Source organism: Chiloscyllium plagiosum, unplaced genomic scaffold, assembly GCF_037043375.1.
Source record: "Chiloscyllium plagiosum isolate Xiang-an unplaced genomic scaffold, Cpla_swu_hap1 HiC_scaffold_17, whole genome shotgun sequence".
Lineage (NCBI taxonomy): Eukaryota > Metazoa > Chordata > Chondrichthyes > Orectolobiformes > Hemiscylliidae > Chiloscyllium > Chiloscyllium plagiosum.
In genome coordinates, this window is record NW_028270155.1 from 51,061,189 (window position 1) to 51,083,592 (window position 22,404).

A 22,404-nucleotide genomic window follows, 5' to 3' on the forward strand; every position below is an offset into this window, starting at 1 on the left:
GATCACCAAGATATATTGTTCTTTGTCTTGTGCCAATTAAAGAACATCTCTAATGCCCATCCACAATCTTGTCACTAGGCAAGATAGGCAGCCAATCAAAGGGAAGTATTCTCACAGATAGCAAACAAAGCTGTAACACACAGTGAGTTTCTCACTTGCAATTAAAATGTACCAGCGTGAAATAAATGATTAGATATATAAATTGGATCATCATGGGATACACATGATTGGACCTGAAATATCACTTAAAAAATTAAAATAATTTAAATGTGAATTGTTTTGAAAATAATGGAAAACTTTGATATTCCACAAATCTAAAATTAGTGTGCAAAGGAAATTTTTCAGTAACAGTGCACTGTTAAAAACTCAGTTACATCTCATTCAAGAATGTGCAACTTGTTCAAACATTTTTTGCATTCAGATGAAGTTAAAAATCACACAACACCAGGTTATAGTCCAACAGATTTCTTTGGAAAGCCTAGCTTTGAGAGCACCGCTCCTTCATTAGGTGGACAACCACCTGATGAAGGAGCAGCACCCTAAAGCTAGTGCTTCCAACTAAACGTGTTGGACTATAACCTGGTGTTGTGTGATTTTTAACTTTGTCCATCCCAGTCCAAAACCAGGACCTCCAAATCATTACATTCAGATGCACAGTCTAAAAGGACAGTTTTTATTTTGTCAGTTTAATGATTCCTATGCAATTATGATCTTTTGACAGAGGGATTTCAAAATCACAACCCATGGAAAAAAATTGAATCCCTGTTTTGACTTTGGAATTTCTTGAACATAGATGTTCTTGCCAAGTTGCTGTCAGTTTCAAAAGAGTAGTGTCAGTGAAACTGCCAGTTAATCCATCATTCCTATTGCAAAACCTGGGCCACTATCTGCTCCTCAAACCTAATTGTAGACAAATGTCCATTTCCACAGCATAGCCAAGGAATAATTGCTTATCTACGCTTTCAGATTCACAGGTAATTGGCTAAAGCAGTAACTAAGGGAAATTGTTAGTCAGGTTTAACCAGAAAAAGTACTGATGTGGTCTTGAATAGCACTAAATTGCATTGGGCATATGAGGTTAGTTGCAAGGAATTGATATTTATTGCAAGAAATATATAAGACCTAAATTTTGCCATGTCAGCTGCATTTGGCATGAACCCAAAGTTGCTCAATTTGAGTAATGTAAGGTTGCTGCATACTGAGCAATGAATGGCGATGTCATTTTTGAGGTTTAGTCATTTGATTAGAAGGTACATGGTAACATGGAATATTTTTCACATGTTTGTTAATCTAATCTAGAGCATCTTATTCCTGATGATATAAAAGGGGTAAAAACAATGACTGCAGATGCTGGAAACCATTCCTGATGATATGGTTACTGAAGATTACTTCTTTGCTAATGCTCGAGTGGCACAGTATGAATCAATTTTACTTGGCAATCCAACAGATGGGTCTTGACATATTCCCTGGAGAATGGCGAATTGTTTAGTCTTGGTGTCTGCAGAGTGAAAAGGTGAGCATTTGTTGTTTTGTACATAGTATTCTGGGGAAGAGGATATTGACGAGGCTGCCTCCCCAGAAAAGATATTATAGGACAATATATAATTGAACAATTGATGGCCTTGTGGCATTATCACTACATTATTAATCCAGAAAGTCAGCTAATGTTATGGGGATCTGGGTTTGAATACAGTGGAATTTGAATTCAATACGACAAAATATTTAGGATTAAGAAATTACTGATAACCATGTGAAACCATTGCCAATTATTGGAAAAATCCACTTGGCTAGCTATTATTCTTAGGGAAGGAAGTCTGCCCCCTCACTTGGTCTGGCCTACATATGACTCCAGACCCATGGCAATGGATTGATTATCACTGACCTCTGAAATGGCCGAGCAAGCCATTCAGTTCAAGGGGAGCTAGGAATGGGTAAGCAACAGTCATGTCCTACAAGTAAAACATATAAAAATGCAAATTTCAATTAGATTATGAAATCCTGGGACTTGGATTTGATTCTAGCCTTGAGTCACTTTCTGTGTGGAGTGTCTACATTCACCCCATGTCTGCATAGGCTTCAGCTGGTTACTATGGTTTCCTCCTACAGTCCAAAGATATGCAGATTATGTGGATTGGCCATGCTGAATTGCCCTGTAGTGTTGAGGAATGTGCAGGCTAGGTGGATTAGCCACAGGAAATGTGGGGTTAGGTTGATGGGGTGGGTCTGATGGGATGCTCTTTGTAGGATCAGTGCACAGTCAATGAATTAAATCACCTCAAAAAGGAATATTTTCTTTCAAATATTTTGTCACTAATATTTGCAGATTTCTTTACTGTATTTGTGATTTGTTAAAACTTATTTTTTTCCTACTAATTGAGTCCGAAGTGCCAGCTATCATTTTTATGAAAATTTGATATCGACAATGGATTTTCAGAACTGGATACTCACTGATATGAGATTATGGGTATGGCCAACAATTGAGATTACCACACTGTCTCTGTGGAGAAACAACTTCATCTCTTCACCTCCTTCAAGATAAACCCAAAATCAGAATGTAATCAAATCAAGAATCTCAGGTAAAATCTAAATCCTGCAGCAAATCCTATCTGATTATGTTTTTGGAAACCATTTTTTATCTTAACCTAATTATTGTAATTATTCAGCAGTATAGTACAATCCTGTAAACTCAAGGAGTTGCATTGAACTATTTTATCTATTTTTAATAATTTAATTCATTACAAGCAAATCAAAATTCCAAATCATATTCAGTGTCCTATCTGCCTGGAGGAATTGTAGAAAATGATCATGAATTCAGAAACATACAAAAACATTAGACAAGTCGCAATTATAATTGCAACATTGTAGTGAGTCAAAGATTTTAATGATACTGTTAATTATAATGGGTTACAATGATTCAGTAAAGTATATAGCACTGGAACACCACTAATTGTAGTTTATTCAATTTGAAAGCCTGAAATAATACAATGATGCACAGATAAAAATTACTTCTCTCTTTGCAAAATTTCATGGTCCCTATGAATTGGAGCATATCTTTAAGACTATTTAAAATTTCAGAAAATCTATTTTAAGCAATGAAGACCTTTGAGTCTTTGAGTGTTTTAAAATCAGTATTATTTCAATTTGCATCCTTTTTCTACATGGAAGAGAAATGGACAAATAACTTTATTTCATATCTCATATGTGGGACTAAATAGGGTAAATTTAGTTGTGCTTCATTTGATGAAAAACTGGACTTCTATCTTCAAGAATAAAATGTTACTGATTTTAATTTGAAACAAAATAAGAAAATACATAGGAAGAAATAATTGAAGAACACAACATTTTTCTATATAACTATTAAAATGATGTTGCATTTTTAAAATGATTTAATCTCCAGTGGAGATGAGAGGAAGAGGGCCTTTTGATTGATTAAAAATAAATTGATTTTGATTTACCTTTTTAATAGAAAATCTCTGTTGAAGGGACAGAATACCAATATATCTAAAGACAGAACTGACAAGCTTGAATTTGACCTTAATAATATGATTTAAATACAAGGTAGATTCTTGTTTACATATGTCATAGATGAACAGTGTTGAAGGAGGTAATGTTGCTTCTCAATAATATCAATTTCAGTATACATTATATGTTTTATGCCATTGAACCTAGCACACAATAATGCAAAGTTTAGATGTTGCAAGACAAGATATTTGATTCATGGACTTTGTGATTCCAAGTGCATCTTCCTACCTATGGTCTTATTTGTCCTCGGAGAGGCAAATATCCAGATTAATAAAGTATTGTGGCAATTCAGAATAAAGCAAACACAGTAGAAATCTCTCTTTGACATCTCACCCCCTGCCAGCCCCACCACCCAGAAGGCAGTCCACAGGAATTCTAGGGATCAAATTGGACATGAAACATGTACTGTTAGTCTTATCATCCACAGAAATGAACATGTCCAGCTATTTTTGTTTTTGTTGCATTGAATCCATGCTTGCCTCTGAACTAGTAACTTCTTCCAAGTGTAAACAACCCTCTGTGTCATGAAACATTTATTGATATCAAACTTAAACAATTGCTTATAAAAATAAATATGACCACTCGTTTTTCTTAAACTATTTTGTTCAATTGTCAGTCGACTGTCTAGTCCATTTAATATTTTAAACAAATCAATTAATTATTCCAAAAGTCTACACTCTTCTACCTTACATTGACCCAGCTATCTAAAGCTATTGTTACAACTAGAGATGTTTAAACTGGGAATCATTCAAATGACTCACCTTTAAATCTTATCTGTGTGATGGGGCCAAACTGAAAAAAGTATTCTAGATGAGGCCTAATTAATATATTGTACAATGTTACTGTGGTTCTTTTAGGTTCATACTGAATTGCTAAATGTTGTATTGTTAGGCTGTTCATTCCAGTGCTCTGTTTACCTCTGCAATAGCACTGCTCATCCAGCTTCAGAGACTCATGTAGTGATGTGCCATGGTTCTTCTCTTAGTCAACAGACTTCAATTCTGTACTAAACATGGCATATAATCATGTTTGTTCAGCTGCACACACAATACACCATTTATTTGGATTAAATGACATATGCTAGATGCAGATTCATTTTCTTCCATTACACTTGGATAAGATTGTGATATTTTTCTACATTCCAATAGTAATTACACGTCACAAGTACTTAATTTGTTCTAAGGCACTAGGAGGTCTTGAGCTGATGAAACATTTTATGTAAGGTCCCTAACACCAACACAAATTTCTACCTCATCTGCTAACCTCTAACATTCAAAACTTCCACGGAGACCTTTAAGGTTGACCATTAAAACCTTAATAGTCATGTAGTCTCATGTCTTCAGCTTGACTGTCATGAAAATGAATGTAGTATACTTTCAAAAACAGTTTTTTAAAGTGTTTATTTTAATTTGTTCACTAACTAAAGCAAAGATAGGTCTGCATAAAGTAGAGGGACTGTCTTCCACTTGTCTGTTTTTCTGCTGAAGAAGGGCTTATGCCCGAAGCGTCGATTCTCCTGTTCCCTGGATGCTGCCTGACCTGCTGCGCTTTTCCAGCAACACATTTTCAGCTCTGTTTTTCTGCTAAACACAGTGAAGAGGAAAATATAGATGATTTTTCTACTTTTAAAAGCAAAATTGACAGGAATGTCAGCTATTCACTAACTTGAAAGAATTCTACCAACCAGTGCACACAGATCTAAACTGTCACTTAAAGACAGATACATATCTATATTTTCCCCAATTTGGGATTATGCAAATTGGCAATATTGTGACTGCTATCTTGGGTAGATCATAAAATTGTAGCAGTTTAGAGCCAATAGTTGGGGTAACTGCATCTGCAGCATATCAGGCGATAAAATATGATGACTGAATGAGTGCGGCTTAGCTCCAGAGTATTAGTCTTGCCCTTTTAAATAGAGTCAAGCTCTTGAAAATAGGAGGACTGGAGGTCATGAGAATAATCATAATGTGACAGTTGTGTCTGAAGTCTACTTAACAATTTCATTATTTAAACAAGAATGACGTAATAAGGGCTGACATTACATGAGAACTGTATGTCCAAGGTGACTTTGTTTTCCCATTGCAGGAAGAATAGATGTCAGTGGCAACCTACACACCCTAAATACACAAGAACAGGGTGTTCTGAACAGAAGAATAAGATTGAGGTATTTCAGTGAAGCTAAAATAAAATACATATCTGTTTGAAGGACGCATTTACCGCTAGTACTTGGTTGCTAGTTAAATATCAAACTGTTACAAAGAACGGTTTGGACAATGAAAATTATCTCCCAAAACTACTGTGGAATAATACAGTAGTATCTGCTGGAAAATAATTATAGGATCATGGCTGCCCCAAAACATTTCAGTATGACAACATTTTTTGTAAGGTGACTATCTTAAGGTCAGCTGCAGCTTCAAATTGAAGTAAAATACTCTATTGTTGTGAAATAGAAAATGAAAGTACAGATAGCATACAAGTAAAATTCTGTTTGTAAATATTAAGTGTTTACTGAACTTTATTTATATGTTACATGTACATAAACAATCAAGTTCCATCATATTTAATCTTATGTATTCAATGGGCAACAGCATTTTTAGACACATTTGAAACTCAGTTCTTTTCTCTGCTTTCTGCACCACAATAATGTATTATTTCAATGAATTCATGAAGAGAGCTGCATGAGTGTGTTCTTCAAATAAATCCATAAGATTTCTAAATAGTTAATATGTTCAGGAAAAAAAATTAAGCGTAATCTATACTCTTTCTAATCGTAATTGCACATATATAATCAATATAACAAAACTTTTATTCAGCATCTTTTGGACCGCTAAGGTATAGAGTGAATAGCATGAATACTAATTTCTTAATAAAGATGTAAGCATTTGACTGGCAACGGTAATGGATATGAAAAATCCACCTGCACCTGTAACAGGCTGTAATTGGTGCAGTGCCCAAAATATGCCACTAGATGTCTCTGGAATACAATTTTAACAAAACGAACTAATGACACCCACAGGGTAAAAAATATTCCTTTGATAATTTTAGTACCAAACCAAATTTCCCAATTTGTAGCATTAATTGTTTTTGCTGAAATTATGGAAAAAAGATTTTGACTCCCTAAGTAGAAAACTTCCTTCAAGGGTTTTTTCTTTTATATTTTAATGATTACAGTTAAAACAGAGGAAGGGTTGTGAAGATCAAATAGCACCGATGATTTATCTTGGCATCTAAGGCTTGATCTTGAGAGAACACCATTTACTTTTTTTTCAAACAAGCAAATGGTATGACTTTATATGTAAATCGAACTCTTGTGTTTGTAATATGACGGAATGGGTACTAAAAATTTATATAAACAAATTAGATTTTTTTTACATGTAATGTATTGTCCTAGAATAACAGAATCATATCCCTTACAGGACAAATAAGGACTATGCCTGCTTTTCAGTAGACCTGTTTAACTAATTACATTCCTCTGATCTTGTCTCATAGTTCTATAATGTCTTTCACTTGAAGAGTTTATCTAGTGCTCCTCCAAATGTTGGTATTGAATCTGCTTCAACCACCCCATCAATATTCCTAGTCATCATAACTCATTACGTAAAAAAAGATTGCTCATATTTCCTCTAGTTCTTTTGCCTGTTGGTTTAAACACATGCCGTCTAGATACTAATCTTTCTCCCTGCAAATCTTACTCTTTGGTTACTCTATCATAGTTCTGATCAGGTTTAGCAAATCTTTTCTGGACATTCTGTATTCTAAGGAGAACAATTCCAACTTCTTCAGTGTCTCCACAGAATGGAAGTCTTGTTCCCTGTTACCATCCAGTAAATCTCTTCTTCAACTTCCTCAAAGTTTTGAAATCCTTCCTGAATTGTGGTGCTTAGAACTGGCACACAACTAGTATCTTAGTTGAACCCTGACTATGATTTTGTAAAGGTATGTTGTATCTTCCTTACTTTTGTACACTATGCTACATTCATAAAGTCAAGGATCCCTGTTGCTTTTTTTAACAACTTGATAATATGATCTTGCCATGTTTAAAGATTTGTGTAGACTTATCTGGTCTGTTTCTGGACTGCCTTTAAAATTGTTCTACCAGTTTCACATTACCTACCCTCATTCTTCCTATCAAAATGAAATATTGCATTCATTTTTGTCTGTATTATATTTCTTCTGCCCATTTCATAAACCTATGTTACAATCTTCATTATTGTTTTGGGTTTTGTATTATCTAAAACTGTTCCAATTATGCACTGCACATACAAGTCCAGGTCATTAATGCACATTGATAAAAGCAGTTATCCTAATTTGGAGCCCAATGGAACACCATTGTACAAAACAAAAAAAAAGCTGAATAACTGTGGATATTGGAAACCAGAAGCAAAATTCATTGTACTGTTCCTTCTAATGAAGAACCATTGCGAATCACTACACTTTGCTTTCTGTCCCTCAACTAATCTTGTATCCATGCTGTTCCTTTGGTCTGATGGGTTTTAATTTTACTGAGAGGTCTAATATGTGATATTCAGTCAAACAGCTTTTGAATGCCCACATACATGTAAACTGCATTACCCTGATTAGACCCCTCTGTTACTGCATGCAAAATTTCAATCAAGTTAACCAAATACCGTTTTGCATTAAAATAAATTGATACTTTCTGATACTGCTTTCCAGTTCTTGAGAAATATCATCCCAGACTTGAAATGTTAACTCTGGTTTTCTCTCCACAGGTGTTGCCAGACTTCCTCCAGCATACTCTATGTTTGTTTCACCATTCCTTCTTGGTTTGAGCAAGGTCTCTGTTATTACCTCAAATAGTCTGTTTTCCTAGCATTAGTATCAATCTTTGAATCATAAAAATATAATGTCATTTCTTGAATCGCTGATTTATTATGATGCAGTGCATTTCCTAAAACACAGATGCCTAGAAATCCCTTGTAATAACTTAATGATATTAAAGTGGGACCTGCTACTTGTGTTAGGGGTAAGTAGTATAATTGATTTTGTGAAGATCCCTATGGCTAGTAGAAGACAGTATCTGAACAATGAACAGTACAATCTTTTTTTTCTTAAATTCCCAAAATCAATTCACAATCTTTAGAAACACTGCCTGTTTCTGCCATTTGTCTTCCTTCCTTGGAAATAATTGCAAATGAACTTTGCCCAGTCCCTTTGGCTGACAAGGTTGAATGTGGCTAATAAATATTTAGGAGAATGCCAAAGAGAAAATAGTAGCTATAAAATGCACCATAACTTACATGTGAAGGTGTTTTAAAACCTCAGAATGACTTTCCTGTCTCAAGGGATAGTGTCCATCCCATGTTGTCCATTCCAAACATAGCAGGAATGGTCTGCATGAAAAGTTTAAAAAAATCAAAATTAGAATTGGAATTCAATGAAAATAATTAGGCAAACATTTTTTTAATCAGTTGGCCTTATGTACTCTAGTTACAGGATAGCAGTGGATATTAAAATAGATAACCAGTGACAACTTCAATAAATCTTGTGGTTCTCAACGTAACAACACAAATTCCTTAGAGTTAGGATGTTAAATGACAGGTTTGTGCAGTTGAAACAAGTTACTAGAATGATTTGTAGAATTAGAAGTTTGCTAAGTACTTGCAGTGTTACTTTATTATAAAGTACATCTCCAGTTTGACTATATTCACAACTTTTCTATTAGTCTGAAATATGCTGCCACCACACTACACTGTCCCATGTTGGGTTTGGGTTTCAGTTCTCAGCATGAAATGTTCAAAATTTGTGCAAAGACTATGAGATCAAGAGGAATTACAGGAATTCATTGGTTCAGATTATTGATTTATAGAAGCAGCAAAGGTTTGAAGCTTTACTTCAGAATATAAATAAAGGAAAATAAGGGCAGTACAGTAGCTCAGTGGTTAGCACTGCTGTCTCACAGTGCCAGGGACCCAGGTTCGATTCCACCGTTGGGTGACTGCATGGAGTTTGCATTCTCCCTGTGTCTGCGTGAGTTTCCTCTGGGTGCTCTGGTTTCCTCCCACAATCCAAACATGAGCAGGGCAAGTGAATTGGCCATGCTAAATTGCCCATAGTTTTAGGTGCATTAGTCGGGTAAATAGCGGGTAGGGGTATAGGTCGGGGTGGGTTGCTCTTCGGAGGGTTGGTGTGGACTTGTTGGGCCGAATGGTCTGTTTCCATACTGTAGGGAATCTAATGTAAAAACTGAATTCAACCATAAGCTAGTATGAACTAAGCCAATGGACACCACCATCACCTGCCCCACCAAAATTGATTTGAATAATTAGGGAAAGCTATGTTATCTCTTACAGCAATGCAAACAACTTTCAGGTAAAGATGGTATAACTCCCATCTGAATATTTTGACCTCACAGAAGATAAACGGTTTAAGACCCTTTGCAGGAAACTATATCGTTTGTGTTGTCCCATTTCTCCCATGCACAAAAAGGATAAATAGAAGTGGATCAAATATGTTATATCATTTTTACAACTGTGCTGAAGCAGAAGTCATTTGTGAGGACTCCTCTTGAGATTTTCTTAAGTTCTATTTCTTGACCCTGGGAACAACGTTTTGGTTGTCAGTGGCATCTTTTCTATTCTTAAAGTACCTCCTTTATCAGGTGGTGTAGTCCTAATGTTATCTTTTGAAACTGTGCGGACATATGTAGCATATTTGAGCTCTCACAGCAGCAGGATTGGAATAATTCAACAACATCTTCAATAATCATTACCACTGCATGCAACTTAAAGTCACAATATAAACAAGCAAAGCATTAATTTCCTAGACACCGCAGTATTTAAACTGGCACAAGACAACAGGTATAAGTTAGAAACAAAGATTAAAAAAAAATCCTGTTTATACAAAATGCCATCATAATAAACATGTCTTCATGGATTGGGGAGGTCGTAACTAAAATTTACATGTTGTCTCCAGCATAACCCTGCATCTTAATTAATTCACAGTATGGGAAGATTAATTAAACAACTAACACACGATTACATTCTCATTTATTTCTTGAAAAGTATTTTCTTTTTGCATCATCTGCAGATCAGATTTAGGTTGGGGTTCTGTTCTCAAAGCCCTAAGAATGCTGTTCAAAATGCTGAGACATATGTGTGAGTGGATTCTTGAATGACATAGAGACGGACTGTTATTTGCCGTTCATTCAGTGTGATGGCCTTATAAGCTGCTAGCACATGCACCATGTATGTCATTGATGCATCACGGTGCCTTTCAGCTACATATCTGGTCCCTTGACTGATCCCTGCCAACAAACATGACAAGCTGCCTGACTTTGTGTCTGCGCAAAAACAAGGCAGGGCAGAAGTCTGGTGAGTAGGTCATGCAGCGGCTTATGTAGTGAATGTACACTTGCAGCATTGTTTGGAAAGGACTTTCAGGATTTTGACTGTGTGGTGATGAAGGAAAGGTACTATATTTTCAAGCCATGACTTTGGGACGACTTTATTCCATAAATAATGCAGCAAAGTGTGAAAAGGCAAAACAAACCAATGCAGAGATACTTTGAGTGCCCAAGTAAGTAACAAAATGAGTAAGTGCCAAGAGAGCCAATGGCAGGCTCTCTGATCCATGAGGTAGTTGCCTGTCCCTGTATGCAAAGTGACCCGATGCAGCATTACAGTTCAAGGTGCCAGTGTACTCCAAAGTCCAATATTATACGCAGAATTGTATTGTAAATAGGTCAGAGATATGCCATGATGATTTGGTGCATGTTTGATGCCACCCTTCATGCATGGGAGATACAAACGGTCACTACTCATGGACGGTACCCTGAAATGTTAGGAGCTGCTATTCAAGCTGGAGTCCTGGAGAAGCATGAAGTGAGCAGGAGTCATAAGGTTTTTGCTCTGCTTTCCATATCAGGAATTGTTGTAGTCTAATTTCTATCTGTTACATGGGAGAATAGGAAATTGCATATAATTGAGGTGAGTTTAGTAACCAATAGGATTTAAATGCATGCAAATAGGCCTCTCACTACTCAATGGCAAGATTCTCATCTGATCGTTCAAACCAAATGGGAAAAATTAGGTTTTATTTTCTCACTGGAGGAGAAAGTGAGGTCTGCAGATGCTGGAGATCAAAGTTGAAACTTTATTGCTGGAACAGCACAGCAGGTCAGGCAGCATCCAGGGAACAGGAGATTCGACGTTTCGGGCACAGGCCCTTCTTCAGGAATGAGCAGAGAGTGTTCAGCAGGAGAAGATAAAAGGTAGGGAGGAGGGACTTGGAGGAGGGGAGTTGGAAATGTGATAGGTGGAAAGAGGTCAAGGTGAGGGTGATAGGTCGGAGTAGGATGGAGGCGGAGAGGTCAAGAAGAAGACTGCAGGTCAGGAAGGCGGTGCCGGGCTGGAAGGATCCGGCTGAGACAAGGTGGGGGGAGGGGGGATGAAGAAACTGGTGAAGTCCAAGTTCATCCCCTGCGGTTGGAGGGTTCCCAGTCGGAAGATAAGACGCTCCTCCTCCGACCGTCGGGTTGTTGTGGTTTGGCGGTGGATGAGTCCAATGACCTGCATATCCTCGGTGGAGTGGGAGGGGGAGTTGAAATGCTGTGCCACAGGTTGGTTGGGTTGGTTCGTCCGGGTGGCCCAGAGGTGCTCTCTGAATCGCTCCGCAAGTAGGCGGCCTGTCTCCCCAATATAGAGGAGGCCACACCGGCTGCAGCGGATGCAGTAGATGATGTGGGTGGAGGTGCAGGTGAATCTGTGGCGGATATGGAAGTTTCCCTTGGGGCCTTGGAGAGAAGTGAGGGGGGAGGTGTGGGCGCAAGTGTTGCACCTCCTGCGGTTGCAAGGGAAGGTGCCGGGAGTGGTGGTTGGGTCGGTGGGGGGTGTGGATCTGACAAGGGAGTCGCGGAGGGAGTGGTCTCTACGGAAAGCTGATAGGGGAGGGGAGGGAAATATATCCTTGGTTCTGGGGTCTGTTTGGAGGTGGCGGAAGTGACGGCGGATGATGCGCTGTACATGGAGATTGGTGGGGTGGTAGGTGAGGACCAGTGGGGTTCTGTCCTGGTGGCGGTTGAAGGGGCGGGGCTCAAGGGCGGAGGAGCGGGAAGTGGAGGAGATGCGGTGGAGGGCACCGTCGACCACGTCGGGGGGGAAATTGCGGTCCTTGAAGAAGGAGGCCATCTGTGTTGTACGTATTTTGAACTGGTCCTCCTGGGAGCAGATGCGGCGGAGACGAAGGAATTGGGAGAATGGGATGGCATTTTTACAGGGGGCAGGATGGGAGGAGGTGTAGTCCAGGTAGCTGTGGGAGTCGGTTGGTTTGTAGTAGATGTCCGTGTTGATTCGGTCGTCTGAGATAGAAACAGAAAGGTCTAGGAAGGGGAGGGAGGAGTCCGAGACTGTCCAGGTGAATTTGAGGTCGGGGTGGAAGGTGTTAGTGTAGTGGATGAACTGTTCAACCTCCTCGTGGGAGCACGAGGTAGCGCCGATACAGTCATCAATGTAGCGAAGAAAAAGATGGGGGATCAATGTAGCGAAGAAAAAGATGGGGGATCAATGTAGCGAAGAAAAAGATGGGGGATCAATGTAGCGAAGAAAAAGATGGGGACCCCCCATCTTTTTCTTCGCTACATTGATGACTGTATCGGCGCTACCTCGTGCTCCCACGAGGAGGTTGAACAGTTCATCCACTACACTAACACCTTCCACCCCGACCTCAAATTCACCTGGACAGTCTCGGACTCCTCCCTCCCCTTCCTAGACCTTTCTGTTTCTATCTCAGACGACCGAATCAACACGGACATCTACTACAAACCAACCGACTCCCACAGCTACCTGGACTACACCTCCTCCCATCCTGCCCCCTGTAAAAACGCCATCCCATTCTCCCAATTCCTTCGTCTCCGCCGCATCTGCTCCCAGGAGGACCATCCACCGCATCTCCTCCACTTCCCGCTCCTCCGCCCTTGAGCCCCGCCCCTCCAACCGCCACCAGGACAGAACCCCACTGGTCCTCACCTACCACCCCACCAATCTCCATGTACAGCGCATCATCCGCCGTCACTTCCGCCACCTCCAAACAGACCCCAGCACCAAGGATATATTTCCCTCCCCTCCCCTATCAGCTTTCCGTAGAGACCACTCCCTCCGCGACTCCCTTGTCAGATCCACACCCCCCACCGACTCAACCACCACTCCCGGCACCTTCCCTTGCAACCGCAGGAGGTGCAACACTTGCGCCCACACCTCCCCCCTCACTTCTCTCCAAGGCCCCAAGGGAAACTTCCATATCCGCCACAGATTCACCTGCACCTCCACCCACATCATCTACTGCATCCGCTGCAGCCGGTGTGGCCTCCTCTATATTGGGGAGACAGGCCGCCTACTTGCGGAGCGATTCAGAGAGCACCTCTGGGCCACCCGGATGAACCAACCCAACCAACCTGTGGCACAGCATTTCAACTCCCCCTCCCACTCCACCGAGGATATGCAGGTCATTGGACTCATCCACCGCCAAACCACAACAACCCGACGGTCGGAGGAGGAGCGTCTTATCTTCCGACTGGGAACCCTCCAACCGCAGGGGATGAACTTGGACTTCACCAGTTTCTTCATCCCCCCTCCCCCCACCTTGTCTCAGCCAGATCCTTCCAGCCCGGCACCGCCTTCCTGACCTGCAGTCTTCTTCTTGACCTCTCCGCCTCCATCCTACTCCGACCTATCACCCTCACCTTGACCTCTTTCCACCTATCACATTTCTAACTCCCCTCCTCCAAGTCCCTCCTCCCTACCTTTTATCTTCTCCTGCTGAACACTCTCTGCTCATTCCTGAAGAAGGGCCTGTGCCCGAAACGTCGAATCTCCTGTTCCCTGGATGCTGCCTGACCTGCTGTGCTGTTCCAGCAATAAAGTTTCAACTTTATTTTCTCACTGTTGAGAATCTCATTTTTCTGATCTTGCCATATTTTCCCAATTGTTTCACCATTGTTCACATCATTCAGAGGCTGGGAAAATCCAGCCTAATTAATGAATGTGGCAGAAATAAAAATGATAAATTGTGGGAAAGGAGTTTTCAAAAATGTAACAGTATAATTGTATTACCTTGAATGTGGGTCCAACCGAAACAAGAGTCAACATGTCTTACAACATCAAAAGAAAACTGACACCTTAAGCATAAGGAGATTAGCTGTTACAGCGATCAGTAGCAAATACCAAGAAGATTAATACATACAGCTGGAAGGGATAATTATCTGTAAATTGCCACCAGTGCTCTTCAATTTAATTTATAAAGCCTGGCATATCACACAAGACTCATATCTCTGTGATTTTCCATTGTATTTTCGTTGGAGGAACAGCATTCAATTCAGAACTGAAAGATAATTAATGAGATAGACAGAAAAAGATGCTGCTGCAACACGTTTATGAAGTAAGTAGTGAGGTTCACCTTTGCACCAAATATGCAATAAGCTATTGTTTTTGTATAAGTTAATACAAAGTTGTTTGTGTGATCTGGGTGACTCTGGCTAAGTCAAAATTTGATGCCCATCTCTAATTGCTGAGAGACTAAAGAGAGCCAATCTTATAGCTTCTGCCAAGAGAAGGGCAAGGGCAGCAGATCTGCTCCTAAAGTCATGACTTGAAGATAAAGTGCCTTTCATTCATCACCAATGGGTCAAAATCCTGGAAGTCCCTTCCTCACAGTGCTATGAGAGTATCTTCACTATGTGACCTGTCACAGTTCAAGACAGCAGCTCAGCACCACCTTCTTAAGGATTGTTAGACATGGGCAGTAAGTGTTAGCCTTACCATTCATGTTCACATACCATGAATGAATTTTTAAAAAGACTCAGAATTTGAGTTTAAGTCTCCACCTTGAAAAGGCTCCGTCTTTGTGGTGATGGTGCTGAACGTAAGCTTTGAGCATAACTGTACACATCCAATTCAGGATGGTGTCTGACCTGATGGCAGTGGTGTTGGAGTCCCACAGATGTATATTACAGCCACATCACACTACTTGTAGAAGAGTGACTATTGAGTTCAACAGGAAGGGCTACGTTCAAGCTCTGGAATATCCTACAGCTGCATGCAAGTGAGTGCCTAATATTTTCTCTGCTTACTGATCACTTGATCTTGATCATTTTGTGATTATACCTTGGATATTTTCTGTTGCTTTGAAACTCATGGGAGTGTATTTTTCCCTGCACTGCTTGAGTGGATCACCCACTGCTATTAGAACCCACCCGATCTTCATTGCATTGATTTCTGCCAGATGACTAAATCAGCAATGAAGACAAAAATGGACCCCATTCAGTGTCTCAAATTGCTGACAAACAATGCTGGTGCGGTACATTGCTCATTTTTTAAAAGTTTATGATCTGCTAAATATAGCCACGTGTAGTCAAAGAATAGTCTTGATCAACAGTGTACTCTTTCAGTTACTTTGCCTTACTTCTTTTTAAACAAAGAAGAACTATAATTTTATGGAACCAGATACAAACTGTAATTCCTGTTAATTTGGCAATGGCTGTATTTGCTGGCCCAGAAAAGACGGCTCAGGGCAGTGTTATTTTGTAAAGGAGATATACACTTGCCTTTTTGCTGTCCAGCAGTTGTATTTCAAAACTTTTACAATGTAACCTGTTTTTGACATGACCAACTCACTTTCTGCAACATTAGAAAAAAGCTATCTATGTGTATCACATGTAGTTAGATAATGTAAATGTGGCAGCTTGACTTTATTGTAGGACAAGTGAATCCTTATATATCGGTCACCTTAAATGAAGATTTGCGTAATCAGATTGGCAATCCCTTTTACTGTTAATTTTGAAAAATGTAAAGAAATTTGAACCCTCATCTGTCTGCCAGGATCCTTTAAGCTGAATCAGTTTTACAAACTCTTTCCCTCTTGTTTAACATCTGGAACACTGAAGGTAGCTCAAGGGTATTTCCACCTTATCTACGCTTTTGTTAGAATTTGATACAATCTTCCCCAAAGACCCTTTGATTAGGTGGCAACTGCTTGCTCTGATCCTTTGTTAATTTTCCACAGGAGGTTGCTGTCACCAGTTCAGATGCTGTTGTCTGTCACTTTATACATTTTAACTTATCCTGCCTCATGGTTGAAATTTTGGCTGCAGAGAGAGAAAAACAACTAGTTTCACGTTCAACTGGAACTGATTAGTGATTGCATTTTCAAGGAAAAGCATGCATGCTATGGGAATAAAACTTAATAAACATTCTACTTTCCATTTACTGTGACAAAATTGCATGAGCAAAGTGGTGCAGTGAATTCTGGGAATTGTAATTGGTGCACCTCAATGTCCAAGGAGTTGACTTATATGAAAATAGCATGACTTAATTAAATTTGTACTGTTGGAATTACTTATGTTGGTACTGATGAGATGATTTTAAAGAACCCTTGTCTGAATGGTTATTTTGATAATTGTTATAATTTACAATTAAAAATCTTCCTGTGACATGCACAGATTATCTGGTTTTCAACAAAAAACTAAAACATGTTAGACGTAAAATAATAGCTATTGTCTGATTGCACTCTAGAATAAGAATTTTACATATTCTTATTTACAATTTTCTCAATTTGTCTTCTTGCAGAGCTGGTGTATTGATACATCCACAGACTGCTGTTTACACCTTGTCCAAGTGATTATTATTCCCGTGAATCTTGGTGGTTTCTTTCATTGAAGGACATTCAATCTAAGCCCAATCTATGCTTCAAACGTCTGCTCAATATTAAAATACTAGTCATTGAATGTCACCTGGAGTAGAATAAATGACTGAAATTCATCCAGCTCTCGCCTAACCCCACTTCCCACTTCAAAGAATACAGAGACTAATTTGGGCAACTTTCTGGAGGTTGAGATTAGTTAGTTTTGGACAGATTTTGAATTGAATTTAGGACTTTCCTGGTTTATATAATTCAACACTATACCAAATGTTTTGTTTATCCATTAAAACTGTTTGAAAACAGGTGTATGAGAGCTAAAGGTTTACAGATGACCTGAGACCAAAGATGAAACTATTTGGGGTTTGAAAGACAAAGGTTCAATTTATCTGGGCCTCTGGATTGTCAGAAATAGGGAAAATGGGAAATGGGTGTCAGGAACCTGTAGAAGTCCTGATAAAGGAGAAAATTACACAGAAGGTTTAAATTTCTAATGGCTTGAATCTCTACTGTCAAGGATCCTCCACAAATATCTCTCACATTAAGTTCAGAGCAAGGACCAGGGCTAGTGAAACAGAGCTAACCTGGACACTTCACCAGGGAATGTTGGAGAGATTAATATCTGTTCTATTAATGAGATAACTCAACTCAGCATAACAATGGATTCCCCACAATCTATTCCCAATTCCCTGATTACTCCCCCACCCCTAACACTAATTGAATAAGTTCCGCACACCCAAATACTCCCACCAAATTGATTAGCTCCTGACCAGAATGACCAACATCCCCAACCACTTCTCTACCACAACACCCAACTATACCTCGAACCCCATCAGATCCAATTACCCCAGCCCACCTGCCCAATTCAACAATCTCCCACAACTATCCACAGTAATTTAACTCTCTCACCCACAAACTAATCTACACTCATTCATTCAAATATTTAACCCCTTTAAAAGGGTACCCAAATTCAGCAGCCATTGCTGCACAAAGGGGATTTGTCCTCCATTTACCATGCTGATTGGATTTATCCTGATGTCTCCGCACTGCCCATTCTGCTTCAACTGGGATCCGGAATTTCTGGGAGAAATGGATTGTATTTTCAGGTCAAAAAATAAACTTTGCGAGTAGTAGCAATGATCTGGGCCAAAATTCCCATTTCGGGTATTCCAGTGTGGAACTGAAAGAGCTGCTAAAGGATGGTGTTTGGGGGGGGGGGGGGGTGGTTGAAATATTTTGTTGAAAGGAAGGTTAAAGTTTTGTTCTTAAGATCGGGAGTGGAAACATTGTAATTTTTAAAACTGCACCTTTATTGGTGATGGGGAGATGGTGGTAAAGTGGTAAATATCACTGAGTGGGTAATCCAGAGGCCCAGTTTAATGCTCTAGGGGCGTAGACTCAAATCCCACCCATAGCAGCTGCTGAAATAAAACATTGAAAGATCTCTGTAACAATATCATGGAACAACCGTTTTCATATAAAAAATGTCTCTCATGTGCTTTAAGGAAGGAAATCTGCCATTCTTACCTGATGTGGCATATATGTGACTCCAGGCTCACAGCAACATGATTAGATATTAATTGCCTTTCACAATGGGTGAGTAAATTACTCATTTCAGGGGCAATTAGGGATGGACAACAAATGCTGGTCTTGCCAGTGCCAACCACAACCTGTGGAAGAATAAAATATATTTTTATTAATTGACTTTTTGATTTCTATGACAGCGAGATCTTGATGGAACGCTGATTCAGCAAGAACAGAAGAAAAAGGATGAGGAATCGGTCATTTAGCCCTTCGAATCTGCTCCACCATTTAGCACAGTCACGGCTGATCTTCTGCTGCAACTCTGTGATCCTGCATTTCTGCCATAACCCTGATTCATTTAGGATCCAAAAATCAAAGTATCTGTCTTGAAATATTCAATGACTCAGTATCTGTGATCTTTGGGGTACAGAATTTGAACAATTCATAAACCTATGAATGAACAAATTTTTATTTATTTCAGTTCTAGATTGTCATCCATTATTCTGAGACTCAGTGTTGTGAGTTGACTTTATATTCAGTGACTTACAGCATATTTCACTGAAAATAATTAACCATCTATGCCGATACTTAAAACATTTCTTGGTTCGTAATGAGAGGATTTGCTAATTTACGGCAGTCATAGAATCCAGTATAATTGCTGCAGGATTTTCAGAATGCATTGTTTAAATATCAGCTTTCAATAAAGTTTATTGTGTTTTCAATTAGTAATGTATCAACAGGTTATACTTCAAACTAGAAGATAAAAATCAATTAGTGACAGAACATAAGATTTATTATCTTTTCTCTTGCATGTTCTTTTTCTGTGTGTTGGTTAAAACACTGTGCTTAAAATTGTTTTCACTGGAGGAGTCACCTGTTTGTGTGATTGGCACTGTTTATGCACTGTATGAGTTGTTCTTGCCCTTTTTTACTGCATTGTCAGAAACAACCAAATTGTTCAGGATATTTTGATTCAAATAATGTAACTGAATGACCCGGAAACTGCCTTACGTCACATACAAATGCAACAACTAATGATCAGTATTTTGATCCAACTTTGGAGTATATAAATTTGGACAAAGATGTGGAAAGCTATCACTGGAGAAGCCCATAGATCATTGTGAAGGTGCAAGGAAATGGCAAAGTTATTTTCTGTGAGTCATAAAGGCAAAGCTTTCATTAAGCAGAGGGTTCAGCAGCATGTGACGAGATCAAGTTCAAAGACGATTTGTGTTCTGGCATTAAACACAGCATGCAGTGTCACTGAAAGATGACTGTGCATAACAGTTTCCACACGTTCATCCTGTATCTGCCTTTCGCTGCAGAAAGTCACGGAAGAGGAATACAGATCTGTGGGACTGTCACTTCACCTACCTTAGTTGAAGGATACAACATCCAGGAGCATGCATCAGGGATATGTTCAGCTTTTATAGTTCACTAGTTAGGCCTCAGTTGGAGTGTTTTTGGAAGAATACCCATGGAGACGAGCAGAAGAAATTTACTGTATTATATCAGACAGAATGAATTTCAGCTACATTGAGACTCTCAAAAACCTGGAACTGGTCTCCTTATAGCAGAGAAAATTAAGGGGAGACATGATAGAAGCATTTCAGCATTTTTGATGGAAAGGAAGAAATACTTCAATTTATATAGCAGATCTAGAAATGTATATATATCCTAAAGATTTATAGTCAATGAAATATTTCTGATTTCATCACTATTGCAGGAATTGTACAGCAGGATTCCACAAACAGCAATGTGATACCTTGATAATGTATTTTCTGTGATAAAGATGGAAGGCCCCCAAGTATACCCCCATTATGCTTCTTGGAAACCATGCTATGAGACTGGCTTTTACCAGTGGTAAGCTATTCCTAATGTCATAACCAGAATTGTGCACCATAACTTATTGCCTTATCCCACACGAGTAAAATTTAAATTCTAAGTGCTAGCAGTGTACATGAAAGGCATGTTCGATGTAATAGTTGGTAAAATATTTTGTCAGTGAAATCTGGTATTAGCCAACAATAGTAGTTACCAGCGGTCTTTAGAACAGTCTCCTGGTCAAAGTGGCATGATCTGTAATTTGGCCACAACTTTTCTGCTCAGCTCCATTGCCATTAATATAAACCTTGAAGGAACAAATATGGCATACAAGTAAATTTCACTTGTAAATTTTTAAAATTCATTTCATTCATTATAGTTATTTGTCGCGATTAATTTCAGCAGAGAGTTAAGTGTACAGACACATCTCGTAGTTTGCACACTTGATGATTGCCTGGGTGTCAGAGACATTTTCTTTCTTGGGGGGAGAAAAAGATTATTGGTGTCATTTTCCATTCACTCATCATTATGACTAGGTGAGGAGGGGGTATCAGCTTCCCTCTTTTTAGACCTCTGGATCAGTCACAAAAATATTTCAACCGTATTTTTGGAATGCAGCTATCACATTTCATTTAAAACATTTCTAGATAGAAACAGCAATTTCACTGCAAATGGTTTTATTTATTTCACTTGGGTCTCCCAAAGTTTGCTCCAGCCTGAAATGCCATGATCAGGAAAGCACTGCAGCTAATTTAGATCTATATTTCTTTCTTTATTAAAATCCTTTCAGTTCAAGAAAGGTCTCAAGTAATCAGATGAAAGAAGTTAAAATTGGATTGTCCATATTTTCCCACTAGCGTAACAATGTTCATATGAGCACCCAATAGTTTGCTCACTGTTCTCTGCTACAACCACAGGGGGCTTTCCCTTCTGAGCACGATAGTGAATATTGTTCAAGTCAAATGTCAGCAGGGGTAATGGAAATGTCGTAGGTGAACTCAAAGCTTTGCAAAGACTGCCAGCCAAAATTGGACACCAAGAAACGTGGCACTGATCGCCTCAATTTCTCTGTGTCCTCTATCCATTTGAATCCTATCTCTCTCTGAACTGACTGAACTCCATGCTCTCAGATCCAACCTTAACTTTGGAATCAAGCCTGCTGAGATGGGTAGTGCTGTTGTTGTCTGGTGTTCTGATTGCTACATTGTGTAGGCTGAACACTAGCCCTCAGATAACCCCTCCCATCTCTGCTTGGAACTTGACCTCACAATTGAACATCAGGCCAGTTCTGTCCACAATGGTCACTAAACTTATTTCATCTGGTGATCCCCCCCGCCACTGCCTCCAAATTCAAAGTCCCCCAACCCTACGCAGTTCACTTCTACCTTATCCCAAAATCCACAAACAAAACTCCCTAGGCAGACCAGGGTGGCATGGTAGCTCAGTGGTTAGTACTGCTGCCTCACAGTGCCAGGGGCTTGGGTTTGATTCCATCCTTGGGCAACAGTCTGTGTGGGGTTTGCATACTCCCTCTGTGTCTGCATAGGTTTCCTCCAGGGATGCTCCAATTTCCTCCCACAGTCAAAGTTTGCAGATTGGCCATGCTAAATTGCCTATAGTGTCCAGGGATGTGAAGGCTAGGTGGGCTAGCCATGGGATATACAGGGGTATAGAGATTGGCTAGAGGGGTGGGTTGAGGTGAGATGCTCTTCAGTGGGTTCAGTGTAGACTCAGTAGGCTGCATGGCCTGCTTCCACACTGTAGGGATACTATGATTCTATGATTGATGGTTTCTGCCTGCTCCTGCCCCACGGAACTAATTTCTTCCTACCTCAACTCAATGTTTTTCTCTTCTCTTTCCTTCTTACTTACATCCGCGATTCC

The 22,404-nt window shown here is 39.5% G+C and overlaps 1 long non-coding RNA gene across 1 annotated transcript; it reads left to right on the top strand.

Moving 5' to 3' along the window:
* The first annotated feature begins 1,359 nt into the window (after nucleotides 1-1,359).
* Nucleotides 1,360-20,868, top strand: LOC148147334 (uncharacterized). The gene is made up of 5 exons (XR_015759956.1): nucleotides 1,360-1,513; nucleotides 2,379-2,576; nucleotides 8,256-8,320; nucleotides 18,678-18,768; nucleotides 18,897-20,868. It is a non-coding gene; the product is annotated as an uncharacterized LOC148147334 (long non-coding RNA).
* Nucleotides 20,869-22,404: the final 1,536 nt, after the last annotated feature.